This window comes from Oryx dammah, unplaced genomic scaffold (genome assembly GCF_014754425.2).
Source record: "Oryx dammah isolate SB20612 unplaced genomic scaffold, SCBI_Odam_1.1 HiC_scaffold_11229, whole genome shotgun sequence".
NCBI classification, from domain to species: domain Eukaryota; kingdom Metazoa; phylum Chordata; class Mammalia; order Artiodactyla; family Bovidae; genus Oryx; species Oryx dammah.
Genome location: NW_024080622.1, coordinates 2,844,668 through 2,856,889, shown reverse-complemented (window position 1 = coordinate 2,856,889; position 12,222 = coordinate 2,844,668). Strand labels below are relative to the sequence as shown.

The following is a 12,222-nucleotide window of genomic DNA, read 5'->3' as shown; positions in this document are numbered from 1 at the left end:
CTTCAGAACTCATCAGAAAACTATAGCAGTCAAAACAGTTTGTCATAGGCATAAAGACAGACACATATAGACCAGTGAAATAGAATTGACAGCCCAGAAACAAACCGATGCATTTAACCCATGGCTAAATTATTTTTGACAAGAATGCCAAGACCATTCAATGGGGAAAGGATAATCTTTTCAATAAATGGTGCTAGGAAAACTGGATATCCACATTCAAAAGAATGAAGTTGGAACTTATACAATACTGTGCATAAAAACTAACTCAAAAGGCATTAAAGACTGTAATACTTAAAATAATTCCTGAAACTATAAAAACTCCTAGACAAAGGAATTCCCTGGCAGTCCAGTGGTTAGGACTCAGCACTTTCACTGCTGTGGCCCAGGTTCAATCCCTGGACAGGGAACTAAGAACCCACAAGCCATGTGGGTCCTCCCCCCACAATAAAAAATGGCCATTAAAAAACTCTTAGATGAAATATAGGGCAAAAGCTTCATAACACTGGATTTAGAGGTGAATTCTTGGATAGGACGTCAAAGCACAGGAAACAAAAGAAAAAATAGCCAAATTGCACTTCACAAAAATGAAAACATTTTCTGCATCAAAAGTCAGTATCAACAAAGTAAAAGGTCAACTCAAAGAACGGGGGAAAATATTTGCATATCATATATGGGGGATTAATATCCAGTACATAAAGAGAACTACTAAAACTAAACAACAAAACAACCTGATTCAAAAATGGGCAAAAACTTTATGTTTTAATTTTTTTTTTACTTTTTGGCCACATCAAGTGGCATGTGGGACCTTAATTCCCCAACCAGGGCATGAACCCATGCCCCCTGCAATAGAAGCAGAGTCCTAACCACTGGACCACCAGGGAAGTCCCCCCCAAATGGGCAAAAACTTTAAATAGATATTTCCCCAAAGAAAATGTACAAATGGCCAATAAGCACATGAAAATATGCTCAATAGCACAAATCTTCAGGGAAATGCAAATCAAAACTGCAGTGAGATGAGATATCACCTCATATGTTGGAATAGTTATTGTCTAAAAGGCAGAATATAACAATTGTTGGTGAGGATGTGGAGAAATTGAAACCCTTGTGTGCTACTGGTGGGGATGCAAAACGGTATATACTGTGGGAAACAGTACAGTGTTTTCCCAAAAAAATTAAAAATAGAATTACCGTATGATTCTTCTAACAACACTAGAGGACTTTACACATGGACAGCACCAGATGGTCAACACTGAAATCAGATTGATTATATTCTTTACAGCCAAAGATGGAGAAGCTCTATACTGTCTACAAAAATAAGACCAGGAGCTGACTCTGACTCAGATTATGAAATCCTTATTGCCAAATTCAGACTTAAATATAAGAAAGTAGAAAAAACCATTAGACTATTCAGGTATGACCTAAATCAAATCCCTTACGATTATACAGTGGAAGTGACAAGCAGATTCAAGGGATTAGATCTGATAGAGTACCTGAAAATATGGACAGAGGTTCATGATATTGTACAGGAGAGAGTGATCAAGATCATCCCCAAGAAAAAGAAATGCAAAAGGGTAAAATGGTTGTCTGAGGAGGCCTTACAACTAGCTGAGCAGAGACTCTAAAGGCAAAGGAGAAAAGGAAAGATATACCCATCTGAATGCAGAGTTCCAAAGAATAGCAAGGAGAGATAAAAAAGCCTTCCTCAGTGTTCTGGGCTTCCCTTGTGGCTCAGCTGGTAAAGAATCCACCTGCAATGTGGGAGACCTGGGTTTGATCCCTGGGTTGGGAAGATTCTCTGGAGAAGGGAATAGCTACCCACTCCAGTATTCTGGCCTGGAGAATTCCATGGACTGTATAGTCCACAGGGTCACAAAGAGTTGGACACAACTGAGCGACTTCACTTTCACTTTTCACTTTCATGCATTGGAGAAGGAAATGGCAACCGACTCCAGTGTTCTTGCCTAGAGAATCCCAGGGATGGGGGAGTCTGGTGGGCGGCCGTCTATGGGGTCGCACAGAGTTAGACACAACTGAAGCGACTTAGCAGCAGAAGCTGCAGAAAGACTTTCACTTTCACTTTTTTCTTTCCTCAGTGATCAATGCAAAGAAATAGAGGAAAAAAATAGAATGGGAAAGACTAGAGATTTCTTTAAGAAAACTAGAGATACCAACAGAACATTTCATGCAGATAGGCACAATAAAGGACAGAAATGGTATGGATCTAACAGAAGGAGAAAATATTAAGAAGAGGAGGCAAGAATACACAGAACTATACAAAAAAATCTTAATGACCCAGATAACTATGATGGTATGATCAGTCACCTAGAGCCAGACATCCTGGAATGCAAAGTCAAGTGGGCCTTAGGAAGCATCACTATGAACAAAGCTAGTGAAGGTGATGAAATTCCAGCAGAGCTATTTGAAATCCTAAAAGATGATCCTGTGAAAGTGCTGCACTCAATATGCCAGCCTATTTGGAAAACAGTGGCCACAGGACTGGAAAAGGTCAGTTTTCATTCCAATCCCAAAGAAAGGTCATGCCAAAGAATGTTCGAACTACCACACAATTGCACTCATCTCACACACTAGCAAAGTAATGCTCAAAATTCTCCAGGTGAGTCTTCAATAGTATGTGAACCGAGAACTTCCAGATATTCAAGCTGGATTTTAAAAAGGCAGAGGAACTAGAGATCGAATTGCCAACATTCATTGGATCATTGAAAAAGCAAGAGTTCCAGAAAAACAGCTACTTCTGCTTTATTGACTGTGCCAAAGCCTTTGACTGTGTGGATCACAACAAACTGTGGAAAATTCTTCATGAGATGGGAGTACCAGACCATCTTACTTGCCTCCTGAGAAACCTGTATGTAGGTTGGAAGCAACATTTAGAACCCAGAGATAGAACAATGGACTGGTTCAAAGTTGGGTAAGGAATATGTCAAGGCTTATACTGTCACTCTGTTTATTTAACTTCTGCTCAGTGTATATCATGCAAAATGCCTGGCTGGATGAAGCACATGTTGGTATCAAGGCTGCTGGGAGGAATATCAATAACCTCAGATATGCAGATGACACTACTCTTATGGCAGAATATTGAGAAGACCTGAAGAGCTTCTTGATGAAAGTGAAAGAAGAAAGTGAAAAAGCTGGCTTAAAACTCAACATTCAAAACCTAAGATCATGGCATCTAGTCCCATCACTTCATGGCAAATAGATGGGGAAACAATGGAAACAGTGACAGACTTTATTTTCTTGGGCTCCAGAATGACTGCAGATGGTGACTTCACCCATGAAATTAAAAGACACTTGCTCCTTGGAAGAAAAGCTATGACCAACCTAGACAGCATATTCAACAGCAGAGATATTACTTTGCCGACAAAGGTCCATCTAGTCAAAGCTATGGTTTTTCCAGTAGTCATGTATGGTTGTGGGAGTTAAGAGTATAAAGAAATCTGAGCACTGAAGAATTGATGCTTTTGAACTGTGGTGTTGGAGAAGACTCTTGAGAGTTCCTTGGACTGCGAGGAGATCAAACCAGTCAATCGTAAAAGAAATCAATCCTGAGTATTCATCGAAGGACTGATGTTGAAACTGAAGCTCCAATACTTTGGCCACCTGATGTGAAGAACTGACTTATTGGAAAAGACCCTGATGCTGGGAAAGATTGAAAGCGGGAGGAGAAGGGGGCAACAGAGGATGAGATGGTTAGACGGCATCCCAGCTTGAGGGATATGAGTTTGAGCAAGCTCTGGGAGTTGGTGAAGGACAGGGAAGCCTGGCGTGCTGCAGTCCATGGGTTCGCAAAGAGTTAGACGTGACTGAGTGACTGAACTGAACTGAACTGAACAGATGATTCAACAATTCAACTTCTGGATATATATCCAAAACAACTGAAGAGAGGTACTTGAAGAGATATTTGTATGTCCATGTTCATGGCAGCATCATTCACAGCTGCTGAAACAGGGAAGCAACCCAAGTGTCCCTTGATAGATGAATGGGTAAGCAAAATGTGGTAATATACATATAATGGAATATTATTTATTCTTAAAAAGGAAGAATATTCTGACATATGCTGCAATGTGAGTGAACCTGGGGCCATTATCCTAAGGCAAACAAACCAATCATGAAAAGATAAATATGGAATGATTCCACTTATATGAAATACTTACACTAGTCAAAATCATAGACAGGAAGTAGAATGGTGGTTGCCAGGAGCTATAGGGAAGGAAGAATGGACAGTTACTATTTGAGTATAGAGTTTCAGTTTTACAAGATGAAAATAGTTATGGAGATGGATGCTAGTGATGGTTGCACATTATGAATGCATTTAGTACCACTGAACTGTATACTTAAAATGGTTAAGATAATTTTTATGTTATGTATATTTTAGCACAATAAAAAAACTGAAAAAAAATTCTTTGGTGATTTTTACACACTGCAAGGGTTGAAATATTGGAAAATATCACTTGCTGTTTGAGGAATCAGGGTGAAGTCCATGAAGAAGTACAGTGGAATGAATCCAGAATTTCGATTTCAGAGACCTGGTTTCCTCTTTTGCCGTTGCTTCTTACTATGACATGTGACACACTTAGTAAGCCTCATAACTGCTAAGCCTAGTTTTTATATGCAAATAAAAATGTGACAAAGACTCACATCTGTCACAGAATTTTTATGAAGATTTTAAACAATGAAGAGAGATAAAACATGTGGAAGCATATAGAGTAATGCCAGATCTACAGCTGGCAATCAATAAATGATAATTATGTCTGAACCTGAGCTGGTATTTGAGTCAGGACTTGAAAAAAAACATTCAGATCTGAGAGAGAAAATGTTCCAGTAAAAAAAAGAAGAGTTTTTATGTACTGCATGGTTTTATGGCTATTTATGTGTATGCACCATACAAAACACTTGGAAGCTTTGGAGCCAAATCAGATATGGATCTTTAGTTCAAGAAGCTAACAGTCACCTTAGTAACTCATTCATTAAACTGATACAGACACTTTTTCTTTTGTAATGTTGCTTGTATTCCTAATGTGCCACATGTTTTAATAGGTGTTTTCTACCTTAAAATATTTTACAAGTATTTATAATAGACGTTCATAAAGGTTCAAAGAGGAAAAATCATATAAAAATTACTACCCCCACTTTCTCAATTCTGTCTTCATCAGACGTAACATGTGGTATGTCTACTTAAAATCACTTTTTGTGCACGTACAAATACAGTATGTATATATTTCTTTTTGCCTCTTGAAATCATACCTTACCTGCTGTTCTGGAAACTGCTTTTTATCCACTTTAAATAGAGTGCCAGTATCTTACTAAGTCAATATATATAAAGCAACCTCATTCTTTGAAATAACAATATAGAATTCCATTTTATGTACATTTCATCATGTCTTCAATTAGTTACCTTTTGATAAGCATTTTGGCTATTTCCATTATGAATTATGCTGGAATAAATATCCTTAGACATATCTATGTTCTCTGTATACATATATCTTAAGGGGAAATCCCCAGAAATGGAACCAAACAAAATTTCCACATTTCAATAGATAATGTTAAATTGGTATCTTAACGGAATGAATAATGTATATTCCCAATAAAAGAATATGACAGTTGCTGTTTCCCTACATGTTCATCAACCCTGGATATTATCAAACAAATTTATTTATAATCAAATTTAGATAAAAAGTGGTTGATTTCCTTATACTAAAATTATTAATAAAGTTACTGTAAAATTTTTAAATAAACAATCTTATTATAAAGTATGACTAAAGTTCAACATCTTTCCATGTATTTATTTCTATTTATATATTTTTGGGTGAATTATCTTTTTATATTCTTACTCATATTAAGAAATTATTTTTATTTTGCAAGATTTTTTCAGTTTGACTTTTTTTCGTTGGCACTATCATATCTTTCCCCATGTACAAATTTTTAAATTTTATGTAGTTAAACTTATTAATCTTTCAAGTATTTTGAATTCCTTCATTCCAGCATTTAAAAAAATGATATATATTTTAAATTCTAGGGCTTCCCTGGTGGCTAGCTGGTAAAGAATCTGCCTGCAATGTGGAAGACCCAGGTTTGATCCCTGGGTTGGGAAGATCCCCTGGAGAAGGAAATGACAACACACTCCAGTATTCTTGCCTGGAGAATCCCATGGACAGAGAAGCCTGGCAGGCTACACCCTATGGGGTCACAAAGAGTAGGACATGACTGAGTAACTAACACTTTCACTTTAAATTCCAGTCTTAAATTGCAACATTCTATTAAAATAATATTCATGATATGACAAAAAGAGGGAAAAGTTTATAAATTTTATCTTCTGATTATACTATATCAGTCATGGTAAAAGTTAATAAATGTGATTTATTTATGTTCAGTTTTTCAAATCAAGATTTTGGACAAAATTAGTTAATTATTCAAAACATGAAATTTATTTTAGCCCCACTGGCAACTGTTCTGATTTGAAGAAATGACAGGCAAAATTTTAAAGAATGCATTTTTTCAGAAATAGTTTTAAAGATCTGGGAGTCCTGTACTCTCCTCCACAAAGTATTATTTTGTAAATTATTAGTCTAAGTATAGATCATATTGCTGGCATTATAGTAGTGTTTTAGTTGTCAACAGTTGAGTACTAACATACCCCCTATTTTCAACAAGCTTGAGGGTATGTTTTAATTTTATTACTGTAAAGAAATTTAAATTATGTTCATAAGTCTAAACCTTGCCTGCTAGCAAAACAGTATGTAATGTTTTATTCTCTGCTGATACCATCATCTCTAACCATTGCCACAGATGCAATATGGTACATTGATTACCTCTGTTTCATCTGCACTGCTTTGTATTTCCATTTCTGGAACACTAAAGCACTGCCAAATTAGCAATATATCTAGATAAACTACTAATGCTTGCATCATCTGAAACCTTGAAACCAGTATCTCTTATTTGCTGAGCTAAACTAGGAAGTTGCATTCTTTTTTTTAAATTATTCATGCACAAAAATTCAAATTCTTTAAAATACATATTTAAATCTTTTTAAAAATTAACTGTCAGCAAAATATTAAAAGTTTCTAGTTTCCTAATTTCTACATTCAAAGTTTTTAGAAATGGCATCCCAGCATGTATCTTTCACTTTTTTGTATTATGTAACTGCTTGTTCACCTATTCATCTGTTGTAGCATCTGTTGTTCATCTGATGTAGCACATTTGCCTTTAGCAGTGATCTGAATAATTAGAACAAGGATTCTTTCAGGACGTGGATTCTATGCTTGGGGGATCAATTTCCTATTGACGTTTAGAAAAAAAATATTTGCAGAAGAAATATATATTGATTATACCAATTGTAATCTAATCACAGGGGTTTGTCTCTGGAGTCTCTGCACTTTCATAGTGCAACTACTTCCAACTCAAGTGTCAGTTCAGTTCAGTTGCTCAGTTGTGTCCCACTCTTTGCAACCCCAACTCAGTGTAGGTACTTCCAAATCCATAGGGCTTACATTCTGATTTCTACCAGACTCCAACACTTGACATGATCTTTTCCCTCAAACAAGATTCATGTGTGATTTTTATTTGATCAAACTTATGATTCTTCTGGTCATGTCTTTTCTCACCACCCCAAGTACCTGACTGTCTTTAAGAACTTGTTCCTAAAATTGCCATTGGTTCAACAACTCTTTCCACCCTCCAATCCACCATCTAATCCTGCTGATAATTCAACTTTTACCTCCAGATTATATCAGATCTCCTTGCTATACATGATTAGGTTCATAGTACTTTTTTCCTTTTATTTCTCATGGTCTGTCATCATATTTGTGCTGTTATTTGGAATGCCTGACACATTCCATGAGAGACTGTTTCTGCATTGCTCACCATTTTACTGTCGGAGCCTGGCAATTAGTAGATACCCAATACATCTTTGTTGAATGAATCAATGAATTCATGTCCAAACTCAAATCTCATATTCTCCAAAATAACATTCCTCACCTTTCCAGCCACAGTGATGGACAAATTCCTTTCTTGAACTTAAGACTCATCTTGTTGATGCCATTCATTTATCCTAAGGAAGCACAGATTCACAGATTCAGTAGGAGTAGATAGCAAGCTTTCTACTGTAAATAATGTAACTTCCTGAAATAAAAGTCTTGGTTTAATTTTTGTGAACACCATCATTAATGATGGGGACTTGACTTCTGAAGTATCATGAACCATCCTTGGACTATTCAAATGTTTAGAAATATTTCTTATATTTAGCAAGACATTCTTGGGCTTTTCAAGATGAATTTGGCTCCTAAGCATAAAAGACTAAGCCCATTTGCTTTTCTAATGATGGTCCTTTCAGGTAGTCAAAGATTGCTCTCTTGCTCAATCAAAACATAGCCCCTCCTTCAATTATTGCTTTTATGTTGTGGTTTTTGGACTCTTTCATCATCCTGATTTCCTCTCCGTGAACTCATTCCAGTTTGTCAATGTCCTTCTTGAAATAAAATTACTTTTGTTATCAGTAATTTTATTTTAAATTTAAAAATTTTTATTTTTTGAAAGTTAAAGTCACTCAGTCCTGTCCAACTCATGGTATTCTCCAGGCCAGAATACTGGAGTGGTTACCCTTTCCCTTATCCAGGGGATCTTCCTAACCCAGGGATTGAACCCAGGTCTCCCACATTGCAGGCAGATTCTTTACCAGCTGAGCCACAAGGGAAACCCAAGAATATTGGAGTGGGTAGCCTATCCCTTCTCCAGCAGATCTTCCGAACCCAGGAATCGAAGGAGGGTCTCCTGCATTGCAGGCAGATTCTTTACCAACTGAGCTCTCAGGGAAGCCTAATTATTATTATTATTAAAAAAATTTTAAGTATGCTATATCATAATATTTAAAATTTCTATAAATTCAGAGGTTGCTCTTTCTAAGAATAAATTTATGACTGTTAAGTCTAAGTTCAGAAATTTGAAAAGTTAATTTTGATTAAGTAATAGATACCTTTTCTGGTAGCTGTGAACAGTTAGTTGCTGGTGGATTGGTTAGATTACACAACCAATTCTATACTTACAGTTTAAAATTATCTGACTTGCTCTGTCCACTGGCTAGTTGAACTTCAAACGGACTTAAACGAATGAGTAACAAAATACTGTGCTTGTTTAGGTGTGAGGAAAAGGTTTAGTTTTATAGCTATTACCTGTTAAGGGTCCAAACCCAACGGTTAATAATAATCATCATCTCTTTCCTGGGCTCAACAAAAATGTTTTGATGTGGTTCATACCAGCCTCTGATGAGGGTATCAGCCTTCATTTAAAAAATCATCATTAGTTTCAGTGGTCATTACAAACCTTACTAAATTGCTGACGATATCCTTCATTGCCAAGCATGAATTGTCTTTTTCAGTCATTTATATAGAATTTATCCTCCATTCCAAGATCATAATAAATTGCAAAGTTGCTGATAATAACTGTTTTTAATCCTCAAAACAAGACAACAAATGCTACAGAAGAGAAAGCAGCAAGTAAAATGGAATAAATTAGAAGAGGCAAGAAGTCTCTCTACTTAAATGGTTTTACTGTCTGGCACATAGTTATGATCATTCAGTGTTTGCTAAATGCTTGAAAACATTTGGGCAATAGGCATAATCCTACAACGGGGACAACACATAAGTAAGGTAGTTGGCTTATCTGGTAACTTATTTTCAATTTCAATTTTTACTACATTTTCAATTTCAACATTTTTGATAACTCAGAATGAGTTCAAAACAGCACTACAGTCATTAAAAATACTCAAATATTTCCCGAACATGGTATAAATCAATCTCCTATAATCCAAATATAATCTAAACTTAGATGTTTCTTCCGTCCTACCTTCTTTCCTTATGAAAAATCCACTTAGGCTATTTAAGAAATAGTTATTTTAAAAGTAGCTCATAAATGAAGCTATTAGTTGGCCCTGGATAGAGCCAGCTATAACAACGTGTTCAAGCAATGAAAGGAACAAAAGAACCTTTGGAATGCACCAGCTTGTTCAAAAATAGCAGTTGTTTTTTTTCAAGACTCTAAGGAACTGAAATTTCTCTTTAACAATTTTGTTGCTACCTTTCCTACAGAAATTACCTAGATTGCTTCTTGACCTCTACTTTGAGAGTAAAGGAAGTCTTGCTGTATAGAATTAGTTCCATAGCACGAAATATCCAAAATACTGTAGTGCCTGCATTCCTTGCACATTTGGACCTATTTCATCCCTGTATTAAAATGTATATCCTTTTTTTTTTGTATTGAGCTATAGTTGATTTACAATATATTAATGTCAGGTGTACAACATAGCAATTCAATATTTTGTAGATCATACTCTGCTTCAAGTTATTACGAACCAGTGGCTTACAATATATATTCTTTACATAAATTTTCAAGAGAAAAGGCATTGGAAGTACATATTTATATTTTACATGACTATACATTATATATATATAACATATACATATTAAAATATATAGATATATCCTACAAACAATAATTGAAGTTTGAAAAATATTACTATACTTGTAAGTTCCATACTTTCAGAAGCATACACTAATGTGAAATAACTTTTGGACTATCTGTCATAAACCAAATAAGTACTCGAGACAACCTGGGCCACATTTTAAAAATCTTTAAAAAGAAGAAAATAGAAGTTTATGCTTAAGAGTCCAATTTTCCATCAAAGTCCAGAAATGGTTATGAATCTTATTCTGGTTTACTTATTATGATTTAAGGATAGCCATCATATCAATCAAGGTGATCACCATAACTTCCAAGATCATTTTAGATAAAATAAAAAAATTCTAAACTAAAACTGTTTTTATATGAAATAGATCTGTAATAAATTTGAAAACATCCATTGATTTATTATTTACAAGCAGTCTGTCATACCGTGCACTGTTTCAGGCGCTAGGGTACAAAAAAGAATGTAACATAAAATTCTTGCCCTTAGGGAGCTGACATTTTAGTGACAGGTGTCAGCTTTTTTCTCCTTTGTAGGTATTTAGCATATAGTTTTTACAAACAGTTACAGAAATAGTATGCTGCAGAACCTAAAGAAAATGAGGAAACATTAGTTGAAGACTTCAGAAGTGGGTTTGTCTTGTTTGTACTAGGAATCGACTGTCACATTAAATTAGCATTTCAGAAGTAGCTATTTAAATCCATATTGTTGACACTACAGTGAAAGCAGTGAAACTAGTCAACAGATGATTAAGTTTTATGGTTGATGTCCACACTTTTGTATCCTGGGACCAATATCAAGTTTCTGGGAAAAACATCCTTGCTCTCTCCCCATGTCCCTCTATCATTATTAAGTCAGGGTCTCAGCTTGTTGTTGGTGTTAAATGTGTTCTGGGAATAAAGATGTATCTCAATCATTCTTTCTGCATTTTTCACTTATCAATCTGAGAAGATTTACTTCAGCTTTTCCAGGTTTTTTCCTCTCTTGAGGCAAGAAGCATTTAGATTGTTTATTATATATTCCACAAGGGAAAGCCTGCATTTAACTGGCTACTTTTTCAATTCCCAAGACCATCAGTTAGTAGAATCAATATTATTTCTGGGTGAGTGGAACAACCTTTACTAGCAGCTGGATGTACATTTCTAGTTAGATTACTGACTTCCCATTAACTAGTCTATTAGGAAAGCGACACTGTTCCCACGGAAATTAACAACCATTCAATTCAGGCTTGAAATCTTAAGGCTGAAGTGGAGAAAAAATTGGATTGTCATGGGTTGCGTTACTGTTTGAGGAGGGCAGACAGGAGTTAGTGAATGGATAGTGTCAAAATCGGACTTTACTAAATGACTCATTAAAACTGCAAGAAAGACGAACCTCTACTGGCCCCAGAAGATTAAAACAGAAAAAAGATTCAAAAACCTGTTTTCAAACAAAATTTAGCAAATGTGGGAAACATATAAATTCAGTCTGGATGCTTGCAAGACCACCTCCCCTATCGCTCAGGCCAGAAACCGGGCACAGGTATGAGAATTTTGCAAAAACAGCTTTCAAAACTATTTTCCAAAGCGAAACGGTGTGCCTGAAGAGCTTCGGAGTGGAAACCACTTCACGCAGTCTAGTATTCTCCCTGGGTTGCTAACCTCTCCGCCTTTCCCATCCCGCCACTCCCACTTGGCCGCTGCCTCAAGGCAGAGGGCGTTTGTTTACGTGACGTCAGCCATAGTAAGCAGCCCCCGCCCCCGTTTCCCTCTGGC

The 12,222-nt window shown here is 36.0% G+C and overlaps 1 non-coding gene across 1 annotated transcript; it reads left to right on the top strand.

The window, feature by feature from the left end:
* The first annotated feature begins 335 nt into the window (after nucleotides 1-335).
* TRNAE-UUC lies at nucleotides 336-407 on the top strand. The gene has a single exon. It is a non-coding gene; the product is annotated as a tRNA-Glu (tRNA).
* Nucleotides 408-12,222: the final 11,815 nt, after the last annotated feature.